This window comes from Ochlerotatus camptorhynchus, unplaced genomic scaffold, assembly GCF_037179485.1.
Source record: "Ochlerotatus camptorhynchus isolate MF236.1 unplaced genomic scaffold, CSIRO-AGI_Acam_v1.1 ptg000554l, whole genome shotgun sequence".
NCBI lineage: Eukaryota > Metazoa > Arthropoda > Insecta > Diptera > Culicidae > Ochlerotatus > Ochlerotatus camptorhynchus.
In genome coordinates, this window is record NW_027041037.1 from 313,671 (window position 1) to 324,927 (window position 11,257).

Below are 11,257 nucleotides of genomic sequence, written 5' to 3' on the forward strand. Positions count from 1 at the left end.
GACCGATAATACAAAACCTTACTGACTACCAAGGCACGATCAACTTCATTATTCAGCTGAAATGTAAATACATACTTCAAAAATGCACACAAAAATACGTGAATGTTTACATGTTGAAACTAAAATACCCTAAAAAATATACTTAAAAATACTTTGGAAATACTTTGTATACGAAAAATACATTTCATAATGACTAGAATACACTTTAATACAAAAATACACAAAACTTAAAAATATATAAATACGAAAAATACAAAATACACCTTTTCAAGTCGGGTAGATGAATCGAAAATACTCAAGTTGATAGCCCCTTGCTGACTACCATAATCATTACCATTAAAGTTCTCAAACTATAAGTAAAAAAGGTTCTAATATAGTTTTCTTTCCAAAAATGTATGGAGAAAATAAGAATTTGGAATGGTAAGGGGCCGTCCATAAACTACGTAGACAGTAAAAAAAATTGTATGGACAATTGTCTACGCAGGGGGAGGGGGGGGGTCAAGAATCCCAAAAAAAAACTGTCTACGTAGTTTATGAACAGCCCCTAATGGTTCTTAACAACCCATTATTTGTAAGGTCCACTTCCAAAAAACCATAATAAATAAGGTTAAAACTCTATTACACAAACGTTCATGTAAAGTTCCATAACCATGTTACGTATAATTTTGTTAATAGTGAATTATTCCGAGTTCGGATTCAGTCAACGCTAATGTGATCAAACTATTTCACGCGTAAACATAACGGAGAAAAAAAACAGGGCCATCATAACACACCCGCTGGAAAACGTCGCACATACTTGGAATTTGCTGTCATAATTATGCAATGGGTGGGAAAAAATCCCTCACGCACATCAATAGCAGGAAGATTTCCGGTCAGTAGTAGGTAATTGTTCGTCGGTGAGTAAGTCGCTTGCACCAAAAACAAAAAATTGGCTGACTAAAAAAGGAGATCGAGAAGTGCGGTTTCTTTCTATATGGGAGTGCGATTGCCAATCCGCGTTTGATCCGGTGAGGATGTCGTGCGTGTTGTGCGAGACCCACTTTGGAGCGGCGTTTAGCAGATCTCGTGGAGTGAGCGCCTACAACGTCTTATTACCACGACGGTGGCATGTCGTGTGAGACCCACTTCGAGCTGATTAAATTAGCTCCAAGTGGGTCTCACACAACACGCCACCGTCGTGGGAATAAAGCTGGGTTTAGATAGGGCAAGTCAAATGATCAACTCAGTTGAATTCAATTGGCTTGCAAAGTTGAGCCTGGTTCAACTTTTTTCAATTCAAGTGAGTTGATCAAGTCAGTTGAATGGCATGGTTTACACGTTCAATTCGCGTTCAAGTCAGTTGAATTCAACTGACTTGATCAATTGACTTGCCCTATCTAAACCCAGCTTAAGACTCTGTAGACGCTCGATTTTGAATTCCTTTTCCACCTGCTCTTATCCGTCGAATTTGATCGGTTTAAGTCCGCGAAATGGATGTGCGTTGCCGTCTTCTCCGTGATGCACTTGATGTTGTCCCGCGACCGATTTTAGACGAGTCAGTCTTCTTTTTTAAGTTTTCGCACCGATTTTTAACCAGCATAGCCAGCTGACAAACATGGTGTTTATTGTGGAGATTGTTGAAAACTGACAGTGAGTATGGCAGAGTGCTTCCTGGTCGACCTGAAAACTTCGAGAAACTGCACGGCTTGCATGACAATTTGTGTGCATGCAGAAGGTATAAGTTGGGAAAAGAAAGAATAGATAGAATGGATTGAAATTTTGTGCACGTTGAAAATTTTATGAGAGGTTTTGGTAAAAATGGGATAATCCTGAAGTGTCGTTCCCCCTGGTAAACCCCATTTTGTTTTGTTTGTGCACATGCCAATTCGTGTTTTGCGTGTGGTAGTTCTGATCTATCAATAAAGGAAAAACTGTAACAACCATTTCAGTTAAAGTTTAGGAGGGATTATAAACAATGTATAACCTATATCGGTAAGGTCAATTGATGGTTCGCGTTTATGCGGGTTGATTTGTCGTATGAATAATAATGTTGGCAAACAAAAATAATCAAACGGAGTAGACTGTAACGAAAACATGGACGTCGAGATTACTGGGCCCATGTGTTAACCACTAGACTTTCAACGCTTGGGAAAATGAAATGGCTAAAGGTTCTACCTCATGTAAGACGAAAATCAATCATAAGCCACGCTTATGAAATTCATATGTTTCGTTCATAAGTCGAGCCTTATGAAATTCTTAAGTTTATTTGCATCGATATATACCTCCTCGTGAAAATTGTTTAAATCAGAGATAGAAATTCTCACGATAAGCATTTCCTCACTCAAGCTACTTTTCGGTGAGTTGTGAACCGTTCAAATTTTCATCTCTCCTTTTTCACCGATAATTCATTATCCTCTCTCATACATAATCCGAAAATATCTCTCTTCAAAACCCAACGAAAATACTTTTTCATCACCCATTTGGCTCTGAAAACTACCAAGAGCGAAAAAATACCACCCCAAATTGTTCGGTTCCAACCCAATGTGATGTAAACAGTTGAGGCTTCGGAATTCGCCGTCTCTCTTGTTCTTCCGCTTATTAAATGGTTTACGGAGTGTGAAATCATAACTGTGTTATCCCTAGGGGCAAGTCAGCTGTACTCTGAGCAAATATATTTACATTGAGTAACTGTGAGTTACTCGTATTTGCTCAGAAAATAACAAAGTAGCATCAATTTTACTTTTTCCATACTGTCATATTTACAAACAGCCATTATGAACAGATTTATAGCTAATTGCAAGTAAGTTATTTTTGTATATAATAGCCTTGTTGAAGAGTAGATGATCCATCCAACTAAAACTCTGTTATCACCATACAGTTATCGTCCAACACACCAGCTCGGTAGATCAAGACCCTCATACTGATTAGACGATATTGTGCAGTACGATTGGATTAGCTCTCTCCCACTACGTATCAGTGAAGCCATCATCATGCCATCAGAAGCTCTCAGAAACCCAAGGAAATCATCGCATCGACGGAGGACTGACCTTCCTACAACGATCGTGCGGGTAAAGGGATCAGTCCCCTTAACCAGGTCCCTGTATTATACGAATAGGAGACTTACGACGGCATTTTAATCCGTTACGTTGTTCCTAGTTTAAGTGAAATACAAATTAGTGATAAACTTAATAAACCTTTTATTGTATGTTTTTCTGTGTTAAAAAAAAGTGCTAGGTATTATTTAACCGTAGCGAGTGCTTAGTTAGTTGTTACGAAGCAAACACCTCCTATTGGGTACCGGCTGGATTGTCTGATTGAAGTCCCAATCGACATTGTGCTTGGTGCATGAATTAAGTACCCTTTGTTTACCGTGAAACTGTTTCATGCATCGGTGTCGGGAGTTTAAACCCAACCGTTTTCCACTGCTGAGCTAGAAGGTAATGGCCCACCTTTGTTCAAACCTCTTGGTAAAATTTATTTTTCATGGTGCAAGCTGAATTTTTTTTTTTATTATTATGGTCACTTTAACTCTTGGGTCATTTGTGACTTGTCCGGGGGTGAGATTTGAACTCGTGACTTTGGCGTGAGAGGTATGGATGTTAACCACTACGCCGGGGTCGCCCCTAGGTGCAACCTGAAAATATAATATGGGTTCAGAGGAATGATTTAGACATTCGGTAGTAACGAGAAGGATAGTGTTATAACTTATATCATCAATAAGTTTTACCCGTATATAAGTTTAAAAAAATAAGTTAAAACCCGTATTCTTATTCCCAGATCACCAAGAACTATTCTGTTTTTTTTTGCATGAGCAGAACCACAAATATGTAAATAAGAAGAGAAACCTGTTCAACTGAGTTGCTGCGATAAAAAATTGCATGTTGTCAACGATTTGCTCAAAAATTACTCATGGTTGAAAGCTGTCTAGCCCCTAGTGTTATCTATTTAAACAGCGGCAGAACGAAAGGGACAACGATTTCACATAGCCTCACCTGTTTGCATTTCATTGGTTTCAACCAGTCCGGCAGATTTTTTTATTATTTCCTTTTTATACCTTCTGTCAAATCATAAGGGTCATCCAAATGACGATTCAATTTTCTTACCAATTTTAGACCATCTCCCCCTTCGTGACGTTTTTTCTATACCTTATGCATGGTCCGTTACAAATGTTGAAACCACCTCTCCATTACTCCTCAGATTCTACGTAATTTATGGATGTGCCCTAACTGTTTGCGTGCGGAAAGTGAATTTTCAGGTGTATGAAAGAAGTGAAAAATCATTATCGGCATCAAGAATTCACTGAAAAAAAAAAACGATTTATCTGCCGCTCATGCTCTCCGAAAAAAATAAATCGCTGTTGCTTTTCTCGCGAAAGCTGCTGTGAGCGTATAATATTCTCTCGCTTCTCACATTTTCATCTATTTCTCCTAGCAGGTGAAAAATGACGTTTCTCTTCTCAAGTACAGGGTGCGTGACGAATTTTTGCAGTAAATTTCAAATAGTAATTTCTCATGCATGTGCATCATGATTTAGATATATTTAGCAGCACTGGATAGCTTATACTGTTAGGTGTAAGATTTGAACAAACAATGTTGAGTAAACGTAAAAATGTCGAAACAAGAGAGCAATCTGTCAGCCGTTGTGGCTTTGTTGCGCGCCGGAGTATGCATGAAAGAAATAATTCGGTTGGTAAATGTGTCTGAAAGAACAGTGTATAATATTAAAAAAAGGCTTGGGAAAGTGATAAGACGGAGCACCTGCTCATACTGAGCATGAGCATGAGCATGATTGACCGCCCACGGTTGCTACTCTGTTATTGCCAGATCAGCTGTAATTACACAGAGAACCAATAGACGATGCTTGGGACTAGCAATCATCCTCAATGTGTAAAAACTGGTGATCTCAAATTAGGCAATACTAGCGCCAGCCGCGCCTGAACGCAGGTCAAGAAAGGAATGGGTAGGAATGTGTTGACGTGACACTCGCTTTGATGGAAGCCGAGAAATCCTCTGCACTTCCACGAGGAGTCACTGGGATGTTGGGTAAGAGGGTAGGGTTTGCAGCAAGGTTCGTTTTGGTAAACGATAAGCTGAATTGATGTTTGAACCATAGGGAGGGGTTACTGTATAAATAAATAAAAAAATAATGATCACAGCCAAATAACCAAGTGGAGCTGCACCAACAGCAACCGGCCAAATTCATATTATATTATAATAAAATAAAAGGTAAATAACAATGATAAGCTATTTGATACACCTTCTGGTCCTTCAGGATCTGCAGGACAACTATTTTCTAGAAATGAAAATTTTAGTTATAATTATATAATGAGATTTTAAATATGTGAAATAAAAGTAATTTACTAGTCATGCAATATATAAAAGAATGTAAAATAGACAAGTATTACAAAATACAAATAAGCTCGATTTCAGTTAACCTCAATACATTCAACTGATTTCAACTTCTGATATTTTATTGGAATTGAAACAAACACTTTATTATGCACCATGGAATTTCTTAACGCAATATGGAATGCTTTTAAAAATATTGATAATCTTTCATAATGCATCAATAGTTAGAAAAATCGAGGTTATTTGGACAGTTAACAGTTTTTATGCAATGGATATCATGCATTCCAATGTTTTTTTTTTATATTTTCCTGCACGAAGGCTGAAAATAGTGAATCATTATAATATTAATCTAAAAATGTCGAAGAGCTGAAAATAAACTTAAAGTTTTAAATCGATGAGTCCAGCCTAAACGGAGGGCTCGCGAACACAATAAGCTTCCTCATCACTCATATTCAGAATTTGATTAAATACGTATTTACAAATATACAAATAAATATATCAATAAGTAATGCAAGGGGCAAGACATTGTAATATATATTTAATATATTTGAAAGATTTGGTGGGTTTCAAAATATTAGCGATATTTCGCTATATATTTTCCCGCTGTCAAGAAACTGATGAGTTTTTAATTCAGTGTTTGTTTCTTGTCATCGTAGAAGAAGATGGTGGCCGAATGTTGATAATATCAACTCGGCTCATTTTTTTTCTTGTTCGTCGGAGATCAGCACAGGAGAGTATGGACAGGAATATTCAAGACATTTCAACTTTCTGCAACGAGAAGAACTCATCGATGTTCCGATGCCGGTGTATCTGCGTGCCTAGTAGATAGAAGTTGATAGCACCGAGATTCTCGAAGGAAAACATCAAGTACCAATTTTTATTTGTTTCCAGTTTATGGATACAGAGGAGGAATTCGAACACAGACACCTGCGGGGGCATCCGAAAATGAATTCTACGATAGATCCCGACGAAACCGAAAAAATCTCCAGATGGGGAAATCGAGTGATCCCGATGGAAAATCCGATGATCGATCCCGCACACGGATTCCGATGCAGAGTCCAAAGAAGGCTCCCGATGGGGAAAATCTTATGGTGGATCCCGATGGGGAACCCGAAGATACACCTTGATGGGAAATACGTGAAGTAAGAAATGTATTGGGAACCTATGATCTTCCCTACATCCAGGCGGTCTACGAATTCCTTTGTTTGTCTGATGTAAGAGTTTGATGTGACCATCCCCTCCTTTCCACACATTTTCCAGCCATTGTGTCCCAGTATTATTATCCTCCTATTTCTGTGCTACTTGCCCTTGCCCAGTCAGCATTTGGTCAACCGTCCGAGAGTAGTATCTGAAGGAGGCTTCAGAAACCAGTTTCCTACCTAGATCCTTCCAATTGAAATTGTTACCTATTAGCCTCGAGCCCACCACGAGTAATTGGTACCCAATCTAACCTAGATTTACTGCTGTATAAAATGTAAATTCAAACATTACTGATTTTTGGCTCCGTTAAGTTAAGTTAAATTTATATTAATATTATGTTAAAGTTTAGTTTAAGTTAGGTTAAAGTTGAGTTCTTGAAAGATGTCCGAATTCCTTGATAGAACATTCAAAACATCCAAGAAGTTGCATAGAACTCCCAAGGGATCGTCAATTAATTATGTCACACTTTTAGGGGGGAGGGGGAGTTTTGGAAACTGTGGCGAGTCATACAAAAACAAATTAAGGTCCATACAAAAAATGAGACAAAGGGGTGAAGGGGGGTTCAAAATGGGCCAAATTTGCGTGACATAATTAATGAACCTTCCCCAAGAAGTTCTCGAAAACTACCAATTAGTTTCCCAAGAACTTCCAAGAAGTTCACAAGAACTCCCCATGAACTTCCCAAGAAGTTCCAAGATCTCCCTAATAAAATTTGTTATTTACAATACAAATTTTATTAGGGAGATCTTGGAACTTCTTGTGAACTTCTTGGAACGACGTGTTCAGGGTATTATCCAAATCATTTGTGGAATACAGTAATGACCCGATTTTGCCAGCCACCTTTTTGAAAATATTTTCTTATGTTCGAAGAAACCCATGCCGTTTTCCATTTGTCTTTTTGCATCAGAGTATACCTTAAGCATGCACCTTGAAGATGAATGAGAAAGATTTAGAATTAGGTTATGTGAAATTATTGAAAGAAAAAAGTCTATTGCGGCTGACAAAATCGGGTAATTACTGTGATTGTATCATTTGGGTTATCGTTCGGGTATGTTATTTTTTCATTGGAGCTTCCAAAGAAGTTCCAAGAACTTCCCAAGAAGATTCGAAGAACTCCCTATTGGGATCCAGCTTTGGACTCCATATCGGGATCTGGCTTTTGACTATCGGGATCCAGCATCACACACGGTATCGGAATCTGGCTTCGGACTCTATCGGGATCCGGCTTGAGATTCTCCATTGGGACCGGTTCGGATTCCCCATTGGAATCCATCATCGGATTCCGTCTACGGAAACCACATCGGATTCCGTCTACGGAATCTCCATCGCAGGGCTGTTACAAGCCCCCCTTATTCTGCGAGTCACGTGACTCTCTCTCACCGGTGAGGTGACAATTGTCACCTCGTGTGAGGTAACTCTCCATGCAAATCAAATGGAGAGTCACCTCACACGAGGTGACTATTGTCACCTCACCGGTGAGAGAGAGTCACGTGACTCGCAGAATATGGGGGACCGGTGAGAGAGAGTCACGTGACTCGCAGAATAAGGGGGAAGATTTTCTAAATTTGATTCTATGCCTGTACCATCCTATGCCCAAAGAAGTAGAGAAATTTACCAATCTGAAAAATTAATAGTCCGGACGGAAAAACGAACTCAGTCGCCTCCAGCATAGACTTGCTTTGTAGCTGCGCCTTTACCGACTGAGCTAAAGGAGTATCGTTTGTAACGGTTCTATAACATTCCCCAGAAAACCATTCCCTACAAAACCATTCCCCAGAAAAACATTCCCCAGAATGTACCATTCCCCAGAAAAGCATTCCCAAGAATTTACCATTCCCCAGAAAAGATGATGAAATTAGTAATTTTCACTTTTCTTTTTTTTTACTATTGATAATACACTATGTTTACTTTTATGGAACTATGTATTTATCATTTCCAAACCATTTTTAGCTCTTTATAAAATGACAACCTTCAAGTTTTCGAGCATCATTTGATAAGTCAAAGGGTCTATTATGCAATCCAATTCGAATCCTTATCGAAGAATTGTTCGATCTGAGTTGAAGAATTTCTCGTGATGGATTAAAAAATCGGTGCATGGAAAGTTGAACTATCGATTACAAATTTTTAACATTATTCCACTCGTTATTATCCCAAATGGTCATTACCTCGAATCCCTTGCGAAAAGCTATTGATTATATATTTTCCTTATATATTAAAAGAAGGGAATATTCCCTTTTTTATCATACATCCAAAGAATTTATTATTTTCTCTTTTATATATTCAAAGAAGGGAATATTCCCTTCTTTATCGTTTATCCAAAAAATTAATTATTTCCTTTTCATATATTTTCAAAGAAATGAATATTCCCTCCTTTATCATATATTTAGCGAATTAATGATGTTTTCTTTTATATATTTAAAGAAGGGAATATTCCCTTCTTTATCGTATATCCAAAGAAATTATTTAGAATTAATTATTTCCTTTTGTTATATTTTCAAAGAAGGGAAAACCCATTGATCCATTAAGGTCTCCTAAAACCCCTTGACCCATTAAAAAGTTTTCTTCTTCTTTTTATATACACGAAAGAAGATTCCAGGAGTGACTATAATAAACAAAAATAGTAAATCTAATACATGTCATACTTTTCTGGGGAATGGTACATTCCGGGGAATGGTACATTCTGGGGAATGGTTCATTCTGGGGAATGCTTTTATGGGGAATGGTGCTTTCTGGGGAATGAGATTCTGGGAAATGGTTTTCATAGGAATGGTTTTCTGGGGAATGTTATAGAACCGTTTGTAGTATTTGAAAAAAAAAATAACAATGTATCATCTTCAGTTATTTATGTATAGTATAAATTCTGAGTAATTAGTGAACATAATAAAATATTATGAGATTCTATTGAATAATACCGGCCTATATTGATGAAACATTATTTAAAAAAAAATAATGCAATTTCATTTGAAATGCAAATTTTCTTGAAACTTAACCTTTGCGTCTCTGACGTATTGTGCTGTTCTAAATGTTGTAGTTAATTTAGCTGTAGTTTTCTCAAATTTTGACCGCTTCAAACCAAACACCCTGCACATAATTGAGAAATTACCAGAGATTCATAAGACACCCTTAATGTTCACGTCGCGTTCTGTATTCACACGGATATTCCTTGGTGTCTGTCCAATGGTGAGACATTTTCATTATTTTGTTTTATATCTACTATGAACCTATTTGTTGTCAAATCATGACCGAATCGTATATGTAAGTTTGTAAATCGTCGAGGACATCAGTTGATTTGTCTACTAGATCAACCAAGACTACAATAATGTCTGTAGTATCGAAAAATGTCCAATCATATTCAAAGTGTCTATGTGGATCATGCATGATCTATTTCCGAGTAATCCAGATGTTGTAGGTTCTTCAAATCGTCCTGGAGTTCAAATAATTTGATCTACTAGATCAACCGAGATTGGGACAATCCCCCTTATTCTGCGAGTCACGTGACTCTCTGTCACCGGTGAGGTGACAATTGTCACCTCGTGTGAGGTGACTCTCCGTGCAAATCAAATGGGGAGTCACCTCACACGAGGTGACTATTGTCACCTCACCGGTGAGAGAGAATCACGTGACTCGCAGAATAGGGGGGAATATCTTTAGTATCGAAATATTTCCCGGCAGATGCACAATGTCTATGTGGATCATGAATGAACTATTGCTATGTATACCAGATGTTTTAAGATCTCTAAATCATTCTGGAGTTTAGATGATTTATTCTACTAGATCAACCACCACTGGAATAAAGTCTGTAGTATCGAAATATGTCCAAACAGATTCATAGTGTCTATATGGATAATGATTTATTTCCACGTATACCAGATGATCTAGGTTCTCCAAATTGTCCTGCAGTTCTAGATGTTTTACTAGATCAACAAAGACTGGGATAATATCGAAATATCGATATGGAAATCCTAGAACATTTGACTTGCACGAAAATAGGTCGGGCACGATCCACATAGACACTTTCCCCCCTATTCTGCGAGTCACGTGACTCTCTCTCACCGGTGAGGTGACAATAGTTACATGGAGAGTCACCTCACACGAGGTGACAATTGTCACCTCACTGGTGACAGAGAGTCACGTGACTCGCAGAATAAGGGGGTTTGAATCTGTTTGGACATATTTCGATACTACATACATTATTGCAGTCTTGGTTGATATAGTAGAACCTTGAGTAGAACAAATCAACTGAACTCCAGGACGATTTAGAGAACCTAGAATATCCGATACACATGTCAATTACTCGCATATATACGATTCGTGTATGATTTGATAACGAAAAATGTTATGTTCATATTGAAAATAAAAAAAAAAACCATGAAAATGTCTCACATTGGACAGACCCCAGGGAATTTCCGTGTAAATCCGGACGTATGGAATTGAGATCATTTCTTGATTATTTGCAGGGTGTTTGGTTTGAACCGGTAAAAAATTGAGAGCCAAATGAACAACAAAATTGATGACAGCAAAATAATCCGGGACGGAAAGATTACAATGAATTCCACAATTTTTGTGACAGCACATCAGTCCCTTTGCGATTTTCACGACATTTTTTAATGTTTCCGCGACTGAAAGTACAAATCCGCGACAAATCGCGAAATTCGCGAAATCCGCGCCTGTTGTAACAGCCCTGCCATCGGGATCCGTCTAAGGAATCCCCATCGGGATCCGTATTCGGA